The sequence below is a fragment of the Aulostomus chinensis genome, chromosome 1 (assembly GCF_037954235.1).
Source record: "Aulostomus chinensis isolate RoL2024-O1b breed Wild chromosome 1, RoL_Achi_v1.0, whole genome shotgun sequence".
NCBI lineage: Eukaryota > Metazoa > Chordata > Actinopteri > Syngnathiformes > Aulostomidae > Aulostomus > Aulostomus chinensis.
Genome location: NC_141320.1, coordinates 23,592,210 through 23,605,230, shown reverse-complemented (window position 1 = coordinate 23,605,230; position 13,021 = coordinate 23,592,210). Strand labels below are relative to the sequence as shown.

The 13,021-nt window shown below is 45.4% G+C and overlaps 3 non-coding genes across 3 annotated transcripts; 2 read left to right on the top strand and 1 right to left on the bottom strand.

Moving 5' to 3' along the window:
• The first annotated feature begins 4,740 nt into the window (after nt 1-4,740).
• trnal-aag (transfer RNA leucine (anticodon AAG)) lies at nt 4,741-4,822 on the top strand. Its single transcript has one exon. It is a non-coding gene; the product is annotated as a tRNA-Leu (tRNA).
• Nucleotides 4,823-6,441: 1,619 nt separating this feature from the next.
• Nucleotides 6,442-6,513, bottom strand: trnae-uuc (transfer RNA glutamic acid (anticodon UUC)). Its single transcript has one exon. It is a non-coding gene; the product is annotated as a tRNA-Glu (tRNA).
• Nucleotides 6,514-8,137: 1,624 nt separating this feature from the next.
• trnaa-ugc (transfer RNA alanine (anticodon UGC)) lies at nt 8,138-8,209 on the top strand. Its single transcript has one exon. It is a non-coding gene; the product is annotated as a tRNA-Ala (tRNA).
• Nucleotides 8,210-13,021: the final 4,812 nt, after the last annotated feature.

Genomic DNA, 13,021 nt, shown 5'->3' with positions numbered 1-13,021 from the left:
AATTCTTCTGACATCACTGTCGCATTATTTGAGGTTCGTAGCAACTCTTACTACATGACTGTCAGCATCACTTTGAGGTTGTTCGAAACACGTACTGCATTACTTTAAGCATCACTGAGTTGATTAGCAACTTTAAGTACATCACTGTTAGCGTCATTTTGACTTCATTAGCAATTCTTACTACATCACTGTCGCATCATTTTGAGATCATTAGCAATTCTTCCGACATCACTGTCGCATTATTTTGAGGTTCGTAGCAACTCTTACTACATTACTGTTGCATTATTTAAAGGTTCGTAGCAACTCTTACTACATTACTGTTAGCATCACTTTGAGATCATTAGCAATTCTTACTCCATCACTGTCGCATCATTTTGAGATCATTGGCAATGTTTCCAACATCACTGTCGCATTATTTTGAGGTTTGAAGCAACTATCACTACATCACTGTTAGCATTATTTTGAGTTCATTAGCAATTCTTCCGACATCACTGTAGCATTATTTTGTGGTTAGTAGCAACTCTTACGACACGACTGTCAGCATCACTTTGAGTTTATTAGCAACTTTCACTACATCACTGTCGCATCATTTTGAGTTCATTAGCAATTCTTCCGACATCACTGTAGCATTATTTTGAGGTTTTGAGGTAAACTTACAAAGCTGAGAAATGTTCATGAAGAAGAAAGGCACACGTTATGATTGAGGCCAGAAACTAAAACTCCACACCAAATGTACTTTGACTTGTAGGATAATGAACTTGAATGTGTTGAAACAGCAGATCAATGAATCCACTACCACACAACAAGATGATGACCCCCTACCACAAGATGGCGTCACAGATCCTGACGCTCTGAGCAGGAAACACCGAGCAAAACATTACAACAAAGCTCCTGTTGTTCCCTCCAGGAAAAACTGTGGCTCTGATGAGAAGAAGGATCCCAGCGTCCTCTGAGGATCCATGGCCGCACCATTGGGTAGAAGGACGATGGGGTCGGCACCAGGAGGAACCCTGGTGTCTCCGATGCAGGGAAGATGGAGCAGTGAAGAGGCCACATTGTGGCGTGCTAAAGAGGACATTTGGTGGAGCCTGAGACAGCAAACATCACGCCCCCTTCATCAGAAGAACCACAGCACCAGAAGAAAGAATCCCGGCAGTGACGACAGGGAGGATCAGGGTGACCTCCTCACCTCCACCTTTGAACCTTCAAGTGAACTTTAAAAAGCTTTAGAGTGGAGAAGGATTTTAAAACATTTTATTGTTTTTTCCTTTCATTCTCATTTGTGCGATTGTCTGATTTATTAGAAATAAACACTGTCTGCTGGGTTTCCATTGACTGTGATTCTCTTTTTGCATGCAAGTTGAAAGTTCTGCCAATAAAAACACAAGTATTTGAAGACCAAAGGAAGAACCCCCAAAGTCACGACCCTGAGATCAAAGTGAACGCTCTGATCTCAGAGGTCTGGGATATTTCCCATCCCATGGTCCTTCAAATAAGAGCCCTGTGTCTCTGTCTCAAAGTTTTCAACCGTATTTGTTTGTTAAATTAAAACCAGACGACCACTGTGGTCCTTTTTACACGGTAAGTAAAGCACAGATGCCCTGGTGGACCTGTTGGCACCCTGGACTTTGAATCCAGTGACCTGAGTCCAAGTCTCAGTTCCAGCAGGTTTCCTGCAGCCTTCAGCAGAGCTGCCATGTTTCTCTGTAGAGAACTAAGTGATGCTCTCAGCAGGTTGAGGGCACCACCAACAAGTGAGGTATGAACCTCTGACTTCCTTCTTGGCAAACAGGAAACTCCTAATACCTCATTTGAGTAAAGTACCTCATATTCCTGACATCCAAGTAGTAGTGAAGTGGAGGAAGAAGGGAGGAGATCTCCAACAGGATCCTTCTTTCCTCTGTCCTCCTTGATCTCATGGATCACCACAGTCAAGGGGAGACCCAAGCTCCCGGATGGATCTGGCACTCAGGAACTGCTGAGTTTTCCAGTGGACTTTGTTCCATCCATGGTTCAGGAACAGGACTCCTCCTGGTTAACCTGGTATCTTTCCACCCAACTGTGGGTTCTTGGAGAATTTTTCATGTCGTGTCAAGAAATCAGGCTGGTGGGTTTTTCAATGAGAGAAATTCTGGTAACTTAATTAAGTGGCATGTTTGTTGAAGCAGTAATTAACTGATAAATTAAAGAAGGCCTGGCCAGTCTTTGCTCCCAGGTCATACGATGGAGTTAGAAAGTCCTGAATCAATCTGGAGTTCCATGATTTCCTTGTGGTTCATGATCCTTTTGCCAATGTAGTCTGGAACAAGAGCAAGATGAACCTCCACATAGCAACAGGTTGATTGCAGGTGATGTCAAGTGGTATTGAGAGGAACCTCCTCCTTGTGTTTGGTTACATGGTGGAATGGTGAGCCCTCTGGACTCTGGATCCAGTGATCCCAGTTCAAGTCTTGGGGGGACCTTCCTGTCTGGAATGTGTCCCATGTAACAAACTGATCAAGAGATGCAATGTGGCTCTAATGTTCTGGTTCATTTCTTACTGCCATGAACACAGACTGTGTGTTTAATGTTAACAATAAATGCAACAACTAAAAAGCCAGTAGCTCCTGTGGAAAAAAATTCTACTTTGTCAGTGAATTAATTCAGTCTGCAACTGTCAGTGTCTGTCAGGATGGCCGAGCGGTCTAAGGCGCAGCGTTCAGGTCGCAGTCTCTCCTGGAGGCGTGGGTTCGAATCCCACTTCTGACAAAGGACATTTTCTCCACATTCCCATGCATCCACAGTGGTACATTCCAAACCCAGTTGAAGCTGCTCTCCACTGATGGGAGTGAGTGGTTGAACTGGCAGCAGAGGAGGCAAAGGAGCTTCCCTGTGATGGTCCAACATTGCCTGGTTTCCTCCAACATGGAGCAGCCACCAAACTCTAACTTCAATGTTGGATCAAAGTCTGCTGAAGAAATGTGTTTGGTTCAAAAACCCATTTGTGTTCATCCTTCAATTCACATTTTGTCCATTAACTTCATAATCAGAGACTCCATCTCATCACATGACTAAAGTCTGGGTTCTGTATTGGTGGTAAAATATCCTTCCATGCCCCTCACTAGTTTGCACACAGAAAAGCATATTTTACTGGTTTCAGATCTCTTAGCTTGTTCTCTCACTTAAACCAGCTGAGGCAGCTTTCATTGTGTGATTGATTTAAAATATAAATATGGAACAGAACCATTGGAATCAGATGTCAGGACATTTGAAGGAATGTCAATCTCCTGTTGAAATGTTGCAGTGTGCAGCTGAGGCTCTCTGGCAGTGGCACCAGGAGCCACAATGGCAGAACCTGGACCCTCCTGGAGGAGAACCACAGGTGAGGGCCTTCTTGGCTCCAGATTGATGGAAATCAAGTGTCTGAGGCTGTTAGCAGCCATGAAGTTGATCTGGTTGGCACTGGTATTTGTTCTTGCTGCAGCTCAGGAGTGATTCAGGAGAAGAGTTTCAGAACAGCCCAGGTTGGGGACTGGAATTTTAGAATTTCCCCTGGAACCAGACAAACTTGGAGGGTAAAAGCTCCAATCATAGCCACTCAGATGCAGCAGCAGAAGAAGCTGTCATCCACCCTGACAGTCAGAGCATCAAGTCAAGAAAACATCACCATCTTGTAGTTCCAAACCTTCACCTGTCAGATTCAGCTACTTCTTATTGTGGGACTTTAAACTTGAACACAATGGAATTTGGACAAGGAGTTTTCCTTCCAGTCCAAACATCATCGTCCAGCCTCCAACCAGAGGTCCATCAGTTATCATGGAGCCACAGGTGGAGTCTGGATTCTTTTCTAGAATGAGACGGCAATGAGAGTCCTGCCAAGTGACATCAGTCACACGACTGGATGACAGTGTAGATGCCATTGTAGAGGTTGGGGAAATAGTCTCTGAGAATCCAGCTTGAACCCACAGCCTCCTTGTTTTCCAAAAACCATCAGTCTCCCTCCAATCCTGTACTTGGGTAAACAACAAAAACAGAGTAAAAGTCTCTGGCAACATATTTGTTTCCTGTAGGGTTTCTTCATGTATGTGTGGTGTACCTGCTTTCCCAGAGGACTGCCATCTTTGTTCTGTGGGCTGACATGTTTTAGTGTCAGCACAGGTCATAGCGCTGAGACTGAACTCTCATTCTCCTCCAAGTATTATTTCCACCTCACACTCCTGCAGATATTCAAGTGAACAGGGAACACAAATTTATGCTCAACTTCTCCTGTGTATTCATCCACAGTCACTAAACAACAACCAAACCAAACAAAAGAGGGTTTGCTAGCATGGCGATCAGCTGTAGTTCACAATCTTATCCAGGTCATATGACTCAGGAGTAGCGTGGCCGTCTGGCAACCAAAGGGTGGCTGGTTTGATCCTCACTTTCTCCAGTGACCATGTCAAAGTGTCCTTGAGTAAGATACTGAACCCCTAAATACTTCTGATGAGTAGGTTGGCTCCTTGCATGGCAGCCTTCAGCATCAGTGTGTGAGTGTGTGTGAATGAGAGGACATTGTTCAGCTCCTTGAGGGCTGCTGAGGTAGAAAGGCTCTGTACAAACTGAGTCCTTTTACCATTTCTTTCCTGCTTCTAGCGGCGCTGTCGTCACTTCCTGTGACCGTGGAGGGAAGGGGTCCCCCTTCAGAATAAGTTTGATATCATGATGTTACTTCCTCTTCAACACGCCTTTAGCAGACCAACTCAGAGAGCAGCACAGTGAGGTAGTGTGGCCGAGCGGTCTAAGGCGCTGGATTAAGGCTCCAGTCTCTAAGGAGGCGTGGGTTCAAATCCCACCACTGCCATCATTTCCCAGGTCACTGGAGAGGTGTCATCAAAATGAGCCCTGGAATCACAAGGTTTGCTGTGACGAGAGGCACTGACATCAAGACATGTTTGGAGCTGTTTATGGTTGATGGTTCTGTTCATGCCACTGTCACTAAAAAGAGTCAGCATTGCTGTGACAAACCTCAAAGGAAAAAAAGTCCATGGTGACAAGTGGAAAGACATTGATGAGGGACACCAGGATGCTTCTGTTGGTGTTCTTCTTCTTCCTGGAGTGTTCAGATCCTGCAGTGAGGCCACTGATCGTCTCTGGGACGCATCGACAGGCAGAAATATTTTCCGGGCCACAAGGCCACTTCAGAACTTTCAACGAACATCAAGAGTCCTCAGATTTGACGACAGAGACACCGGAGCAAGAACTGACAAGCTTGCCCCCATTGGGGATGTCTGGGAAAGATGGGTGCAGCTCCTTGCACCAACATTCAACCCAGGGCCAGAGGTGAGAGTGGATGAACGTCTTGTCCCTTTCTGAGGAAAATGCCCCTTCCAGCAGTCCATGCCCAGTAACCAGGAAGGACGGCAGAGCAGAGTTTGTGTTCTGGCTTGTTCTGCTTTTCATTTAGTGTTTATATTAAAGTTCTGTTGCTGAAAAAAAGACTTTTATGCCAAACCCAAAGGTTCATTTTATCATTTTTTTAATTGAAATCGAGGGTTTACTGAGTAAAAAAAGGTCCAGAGGCCCACAACAAAATATTCAAATCAATATTTCCATGGATAAGGAAGCCTACCAAGGAAACCAAGAGATGGAAACAACTTGGATGATAGAAAATTGTTTTTAGTGAATTTTACAGCTGATTGAAGATGTGGGTCAAAACTGACCGTTACCATAGAGATGGGAACAGAAAACTCAAATGGAAGCTCAAAAGGGGACTTAGCTCCAATGGTAGAGTGCTAGCTTAGCATGTGGGAGGTAGAGGGATCCATGCCCTCCTTCTCAGAATACTTCAGCTTGTTCTGTTGATCAGAGGAGCTGCTGGGTGATGAATGCTGATGTTTGTCCACTGCTGTGATAAAGTGTCCCCTGTTACTGAGATGAGGATGAACACCTGCTCAGGTCAAAGCTGCAATCAAACCAGGGACTCTGAACCTCCCACACAGTGAAGGAGTTTGTCCTGCAGGTTGATGGACGCTTATTAAGTTCTATCTTTGATCAAATATAAGAAATGTAAAATAATTCAACATTGATTGCATTTCCCTCCTTTCTTTGGTGCCCTCAGACTTTCTGAGAACTGTAGGAGGAACTGCTCACTATTCTGTGTTTCTTCTGCTCAGTGGAGGAAGGAACGAAGGACCGGAGCTCTAAGATTTTCAGTTCCTACATCAGTGAACAGACTTTCTGTGCTGCAAGGAACCAAAGCTACTAAGGAGGATTACAGAGTTTGGGAGTCAGTGACTTAATAGAGTCTAACAAAGGGTTGAACCTGAATGAGACAGTCACCCTTCAACATGGGGCCATGGCAGAGTGAACCAAGAACACTACAATGGGGGTGAGAGAGGAGCCATGATGGATTCACAGTTCATCACCTCCACCATCATGTGGACCACCTGATCACCTCTCCTTCAACCTCTAAATAACTCATTCCCTGACCGGGAATCGAACCCGGGCTGCGGCGGTGAAAGCACCAAATCCTAGCCACTAGACCATCAGGGACCACACTGAGCTCTCCAACAACAGAGACTATAGACAATGACTCAAGAACACAGGACTCTGTTGTCTCAGCTTGAGATGCAGAGGGTCCACCAAGACCACCAGACACCTCAGCCTCCTAAAGACAGTCCACCCCAAGGATCCTGTCCCCCTCTGCTCCAACTCAGCCCTCCATTCATAACTGACTTTGTCTCAGTCTCTTCCCAATGCCAGTCACTGAAACACTGACAATGTGATGGGGCTTCCTGTCTTTATTACATTTTCTTCAAAGGATCCCGTGTGTCTTCTTTCTCTCTGTCTGTACTGGAGTGTGGTACCAGGCCCAGCTTGAACGGGTGACTGTGTCTGAGTGGGTCGAGGCTGGGCTGCAGGTATTGGGAGGTTTGAACCCATCTGTGAGGCTCCAGGTGGAGCGATCACCTGTGAGGGTCCAGGGACAGCAGGAAGCTGCACAGATGGTAAAGACATGGAGGGGAGACAGGTGGTGCTGGAGCAGTGACAGGAAGTGTCTGGCATTTTGGTTCATCCTGTGAGATGACGTGAGGTTGTGGTTTTGCCTCCAGCCTCACCTCCTCATCAGTGTTCAAAAGGTTCAAAGGTGAAAAAATGGGATTCAACCAAACAGCTGGAATGAAGAGTTGGTAACACTTGCAGAGCTGCAGGGAGCTGGACAGGTCTCACCGTGGGGGGATTTGTCCCACAGATCCTGCTGAAGTGGCTCCTCCTCCTGAGACCTGCAATGCTGGCTGGACCTTTGGAAAAAGAACACAACAAATCTTCATAAACATTTACTTCAGCAGGAACACACAAGAAGGTGGGACTGGTTCCTTTTTCATGTTCACTATTTTGTCGTCTTGGTTCATGTTTTGGTTGTCAAAGTTAATTCTGAATATTTGTGGAAAGTTCGCCTGCCTTTACTTGTACCAATACTTCCTTTAGTAACAAATTAAAAAGCTCAAGCTAAACTTCAGTCAGGACAACCATTCTTTCTCATTCTTAGGCCTCTGTTTTATGTCCATGACCATCCTGTCTGTCACCTTTTGTGATGGAGACATCGGTTGATGACATCAGCAACGGTCCTCAACCTAACTGCCTCTGCCAGAAGTGAGCTGTCATCTGTCTCAGGGGACACAGTCGGGTGGACCGGGGCGGATGAGGGCCTGCTGCTTCCTTGAAATATTTCTAAATATTTCAGTTGCAACTGTATAGTGATGGTGGCTCAGTTTAGAGCTGTCAATCAATGTTAATAACTGATCTTAGCATCTGGAGATTATTTTAGGAACACAAATACTTTTACTTCATTCTGAGGATGAGCAGACGTTCAATATAATTCTCATTTCCTGGTCAAAGACTCCTGCTAGTCAGAGAGGATCTGGGCTGGATTGGAAAGCTTCTGAGAGGAAAACCTTCACTCTGGACTGGACTGAGAACGGAGCAGCCTCAGCTTCCTGGAGCCTGACTTGCCTCTGTGGTCTAAGGTTGTGTGGGCTGACATCACAGTGAAACTACTGAGATCACAGAGCCTTTGAGATCACAGGCTGACTTCCTTTTTATCCCTAAAATGAAGAATAAAAATGTTGTGTCTGTGTTTGTGTTGCTGCATCAGTTAAACAGTGACTCTGACAGAGGGGGTGTAGCTCAGTGGTAGAGCGCATGCTTTGCATGTATGAGGCCCCGGGTTCAATCCCCGGCATCTCCAGCTGGTCCTTTGGAGCCTTCATCTTATCAGCTCAAGTGATCCATAAATGTGACAACAGTTGATAACAAACTACCAGAAGAGAAACCAGTCTGTTGCATATCAAAGTATTTGTAGCTGGGTCAGTGTGACTGTGAGCCTTCATAGCCAGCATGAAGGAGCTGGTTTTATCTTTGGAGGGGAAATCCCACACACAGCTGCTCTCAGTTCCAAATGTGTGTGTCCTCACTCCTCCGTCCTCCTGCTGCCCTCAGAATACAGACACAATTCAACCTGGCAAGTTTGGAGCATAGAAGTGCTCCTGAAGAGATGTGTGTCAGCCCACAGCTGGCTGTTCTTACCTGGAACCTCAAGATGAAACTGCTTCCACAGACTGGAAATGAATCTGATGTTGACTTTTGGACAAATCACCTGTTCATCAGTTCATCATCACTTCCATCCATTTCTACTGCTGATCTTGTTATAGAAAGGAGTCTATCTGCTGTGTGACTGAGGCAGTTACTGTGAGCTGCTGCATGTCTCAGTGTGTGTGTGGGGGGGGGGGCTGTGTGTGACTGGTCGGCTGCCAAGGATTATTGATGAGATCAATCATGATCAGCTCTGAGATCACGGCACAGAAGAAGGAGACTTTTTGATTTTTGGGGGTTCAGTTTCTAAGTCAGACACATCATCACAATTTGAAGTTTTCCTCCAGTAAAAAACAAAACCAAACAAAAACATGATTTGACTTTTGATGTCTCCATTTTTTGGAAATTGTGAGTCCAACAAGCAGGAGGCCGTTTGAGCTTGGAAACTGTGAAGCATCACCAGTAACTGCTGGTTAATTTACAGGTGTTTCCTCCAAAAAGTTTAAAATGAACTCAATGCTGAATCCCTCGTCGTCATCACTGAGCTGCAGAACTGGTCCATGCAGGAGGCTGAGCAGGTCTTCCTCTCTGGTCCAGTGTCTCAGCACAGGTCAGAGTAGAGAATTAAAACATGAACACAAATCTTTATCAGCTATTTACTGATATCAGTGACTACCTTCAAGTAAGAGTGTTAGTGAATGGACCCTTTTTTAAGTTTATGTTATAATGTTTGAAAAATGATGCTCACAAAAACACAATAAAAGTGTTTGTGGTAAAATGATTCCAGTAGATTTTATTGCCATTTTAAGAGTTCAAGCGTATTTTGATGACATTGTTTGATATCATGACTCTCAGTTACTTTAGCAGGACCATCGGGACATGAAATCTTCCTCATCATCCCATATCGACCCTCAACCCCTCACACAGAACCAGGAGCCCTCAACTGAATGAACCTTTAAAACTATAAATTAGAAAGTATTTTGGTGGAACGAACCTTTAAAACTATAAATTAGAAAGTATTTTGGTGGAATGAACCTTTAAAACTATAAATTAGAAAGTATTTTGGTGGAATGAACCTTTAAAACTATAAATTAGAAAGTATTTTGGTGGAACGAACCTTTAAAACTATAAATTAGAAAGTATTTTGGTGGAACGAACCTTTAAAACTATAAATTAGAAAGTATTTTGGTGGAATGAACCTTTAAAACTATAAATTAGAAAGTATTTTGGAGGAATTGGAAATTAGGTATAAAAGGAAAATAATCCTTTTATACAGTAGTTAGAAACTAAAGGACAGGAAGTAGTATTTTGGTGGAATAAACCTTTAAAACTATCGTTACAAAGTAGTATTTTGAGATCATCTAATTCGATAGGTGGCGCTGTCACCAAACTAGAGCCCCAGGACTGCATTTTATCATCCAATTCAGTAGGTGGTGCTGTGGGGTCCTGGAACTGCAGCTCTCTGGTGCTGCAGGATCTCCTCTTGAAAAGCCTCACAGTTCAGAGTCGTTCCAGAATCTAGGAGCAGAAACCAAAGTCTCCTACGACGAGGATGGGATTGGAACCCACGCCTGCAGAGCTCAATGGATCAGCAGTCCATCACCTTAACCACTCGGCCACCTCGTCTCCTGACCACCATGATGTGCTGCTTTCTCTGAGCCTTTTAAACAGCTGAACTCTTTGGAGCCCATTTGTCAGAAATGGACCCAGCAGGAGCCACTGAACACAACTCTGACATCATCAGGCTTCTTCCCAGCAGCTTGGTGCTCCAGAAGGAAGAATCCAGACCATCGCTACATCATCAGAGTGAACACCAGCTGATGTTGACCAGTTTAACAAGCCTTTGACTGCTAAATGACATCCAAGCTCAGATTCTCTTGTCCTGGTAGAACAAGTCAGTGTTGAAGAAGATGAGAGCACCAGTCTCTTTCATCCAATGCTGGAACAGCGTTAGACTGAAGGTTAAAGGCAAGTTTTGAACTGAAGAAGCTTCTTGGACCTCTAAACTTCTTAACTCTCTTTCTCCAAGAACTGCGCCTGGACGACGGCCGTTTCCAGCGCTACTTCAGGCTGACGAGGTTCCTGTTCGATGACCTGTTTGTGAGGATCGGTGCCAGGATATCAAGGTCCAACACCAACTCCAGGCTCCAGGACCGTTGACATGACTTCCCTGACGCCAGGGGAATCTCAACGCTGACAGGCTCTCTGGACTCCTTGTCATGAGAATTTGTCACAAAAGTTGAATACTTTCAAATGCATGAATACGCGTCACTCACGTTGCCGGCGAGTACACACACCAGTTCAGCTCTCTACATGGACTTTACATGTGAACTTGTTGCACGAAAATTTGTGTCACGATTGATGTGAACACGCCTTCAGACTGTGAGGGCTGACATCACAGTGAAATGACAGAGATCACAGAGCCTTTGAGATCACAGGCTCAGTTACGTCCAGTTGACCAGATTTTACTTCGCTTCGATCTACGATGACCTGGATGAATGAGAACCTACACAGACATCTTGCCGAACACTATGGGAAGGACATCCTTAGTGTGGTGCGGGAATGCGAAAGGACTGCAAGGAAAATCGCAGACTACAGGAACCATCTACGTTCCAACCTCCGATGCCGCCAATACAACCTCATTCCCACTAGCCTACTACTAGGATCCACCGTGAGGGGCCACAGGGCCAGCAAGATTTTGGAACGGGCACAAAATCAGCTTCTCAACGAGAGAGTGAGACAGGTCCATTTCACCATCGAGGGACTAAAGACCAAGCTAGATCACCTTAATCAAGAGTTATCGCTATTTTTGCCACCCGCCATCTTGGACAAGGTCACCTCCTTCGTTGGGACAGCCCAACTATCTCAACATCAGAAGAGCAAGGAGAGGCAGAAAAGGACTTTCGCTCGCCTCCAGTCTCGCCTCGACCGGGAACGAGAAGCAGAAGGCCCAACCCCAGCGGACTCACAGGACAGGTGGATAAGGAACTTATCCAACAGGGAGCTCACCAGTCCTGAGAAACGCGTCCTTGCCAAAGGAATGAACTTTGCTGTCACCCCGAAACATCTCCCGACGGTGGACCTCATCACTGCCACAGAATCCGCCATCAAGAAGAACAACCTCTCCACCACAAAAGCAGATGAACTACGACTCAAGGTCACAGCGGCCCTCTCCGAAGCGAAGGTCCCCTCTGCCAACCTCTTGGTCCAGGAAAGGAAGGCCTTGAATGCACTGAGCAAAGATGAGAACATCACCATCCTTCCGGCTGACAAAGGAAGATGCATGGTGGTCCTTGACACAACTGACTACCAGGACAAGATCAGTTCTCTTCTCAGTGACATTCACACATATGAGACCTTAAAACGCGACTGAGTTGCTGCTGCCAGCACAGTCCATTAGCATCTGAGTGGTCGGTGAAACTCCCTAACGACCACCCCTGAAACTCCCTGACACCTCACAACGACTGTCGTTTGGGGAGGCCTGGTGAGTCTCGGGAGGGTCGTTTCCACCACATTAGCACTGACCACTCCCACATAGGTTTATAAGCTGGAGTTTCCACACTCTTCACTAGAACTGAAGAAGCCTCTCGGATGAGAGGTGAAACGTCTTCAAGATAAACTTACGTCCACTTGACCAGATTTTACTTCGCTTCGATCTACGATGACCTGGATGAATGAGAACCTACACAGACATCCCTAAAATGAAGAAAATAAATGTTGTGTCTGTGTTTGTGTTCCTGCATCAGTTAAACAGTGACTCTACCACAGGGGGTGTAGCTCAGTGGTAGAGCGCATGCTGAGCATGTGTGAGGCCCTGGGTTCAATCCCTGGCATCTCCAGCTGGTCCTGTGTAGCCTTCATCTTATCAGCTCAAGTGATCCTTAAATGTGACAACAGTCGATTCACTATCAGAAGACATCTTCTCCATGTTCAAGTTGGGCTAACTGTCCACAAATATTCAAAATTACTTTTGAAAATGAAAACATAGATCAAACCTGCCCTGTCAATCACCCACAATGGGCGGGTCATCCCACTCCCTATCAGGTTCCCCACTCCGTGACCCAGGAGGCTCCCTCTCCCTATCAGGACTAGAAATCCATTGGGGTCTCCCTGCTCAGGTAGGAGTCCTGCCCACAACGTTAAGCTATTGATGTTCTAGAGGAGACAACATCTGATCTTTGTTAGATCCACCAGTCAAAGGTTTTCTTTAAAGGCTGTAGCAGCTGAGAATGAGGGAGAGAGAGAATTAATAACCATCTTAGTGAGGACATTTTGAAAAATGATGACATTTTATTGACTTGTAGCACTGCAAAAATCATCTCCCCTCCAAAAACCCTCTTCTCCAACTCTGTACTCAAGTTGTCTCCTCATCAGGCACCACAGGATCCAGGACGTTCAGTCAAAAAAATCATTAGTGATTTTAAAAATGTCCATCAAACACAAAATAAGACTTCAAACAGGTTTTCAA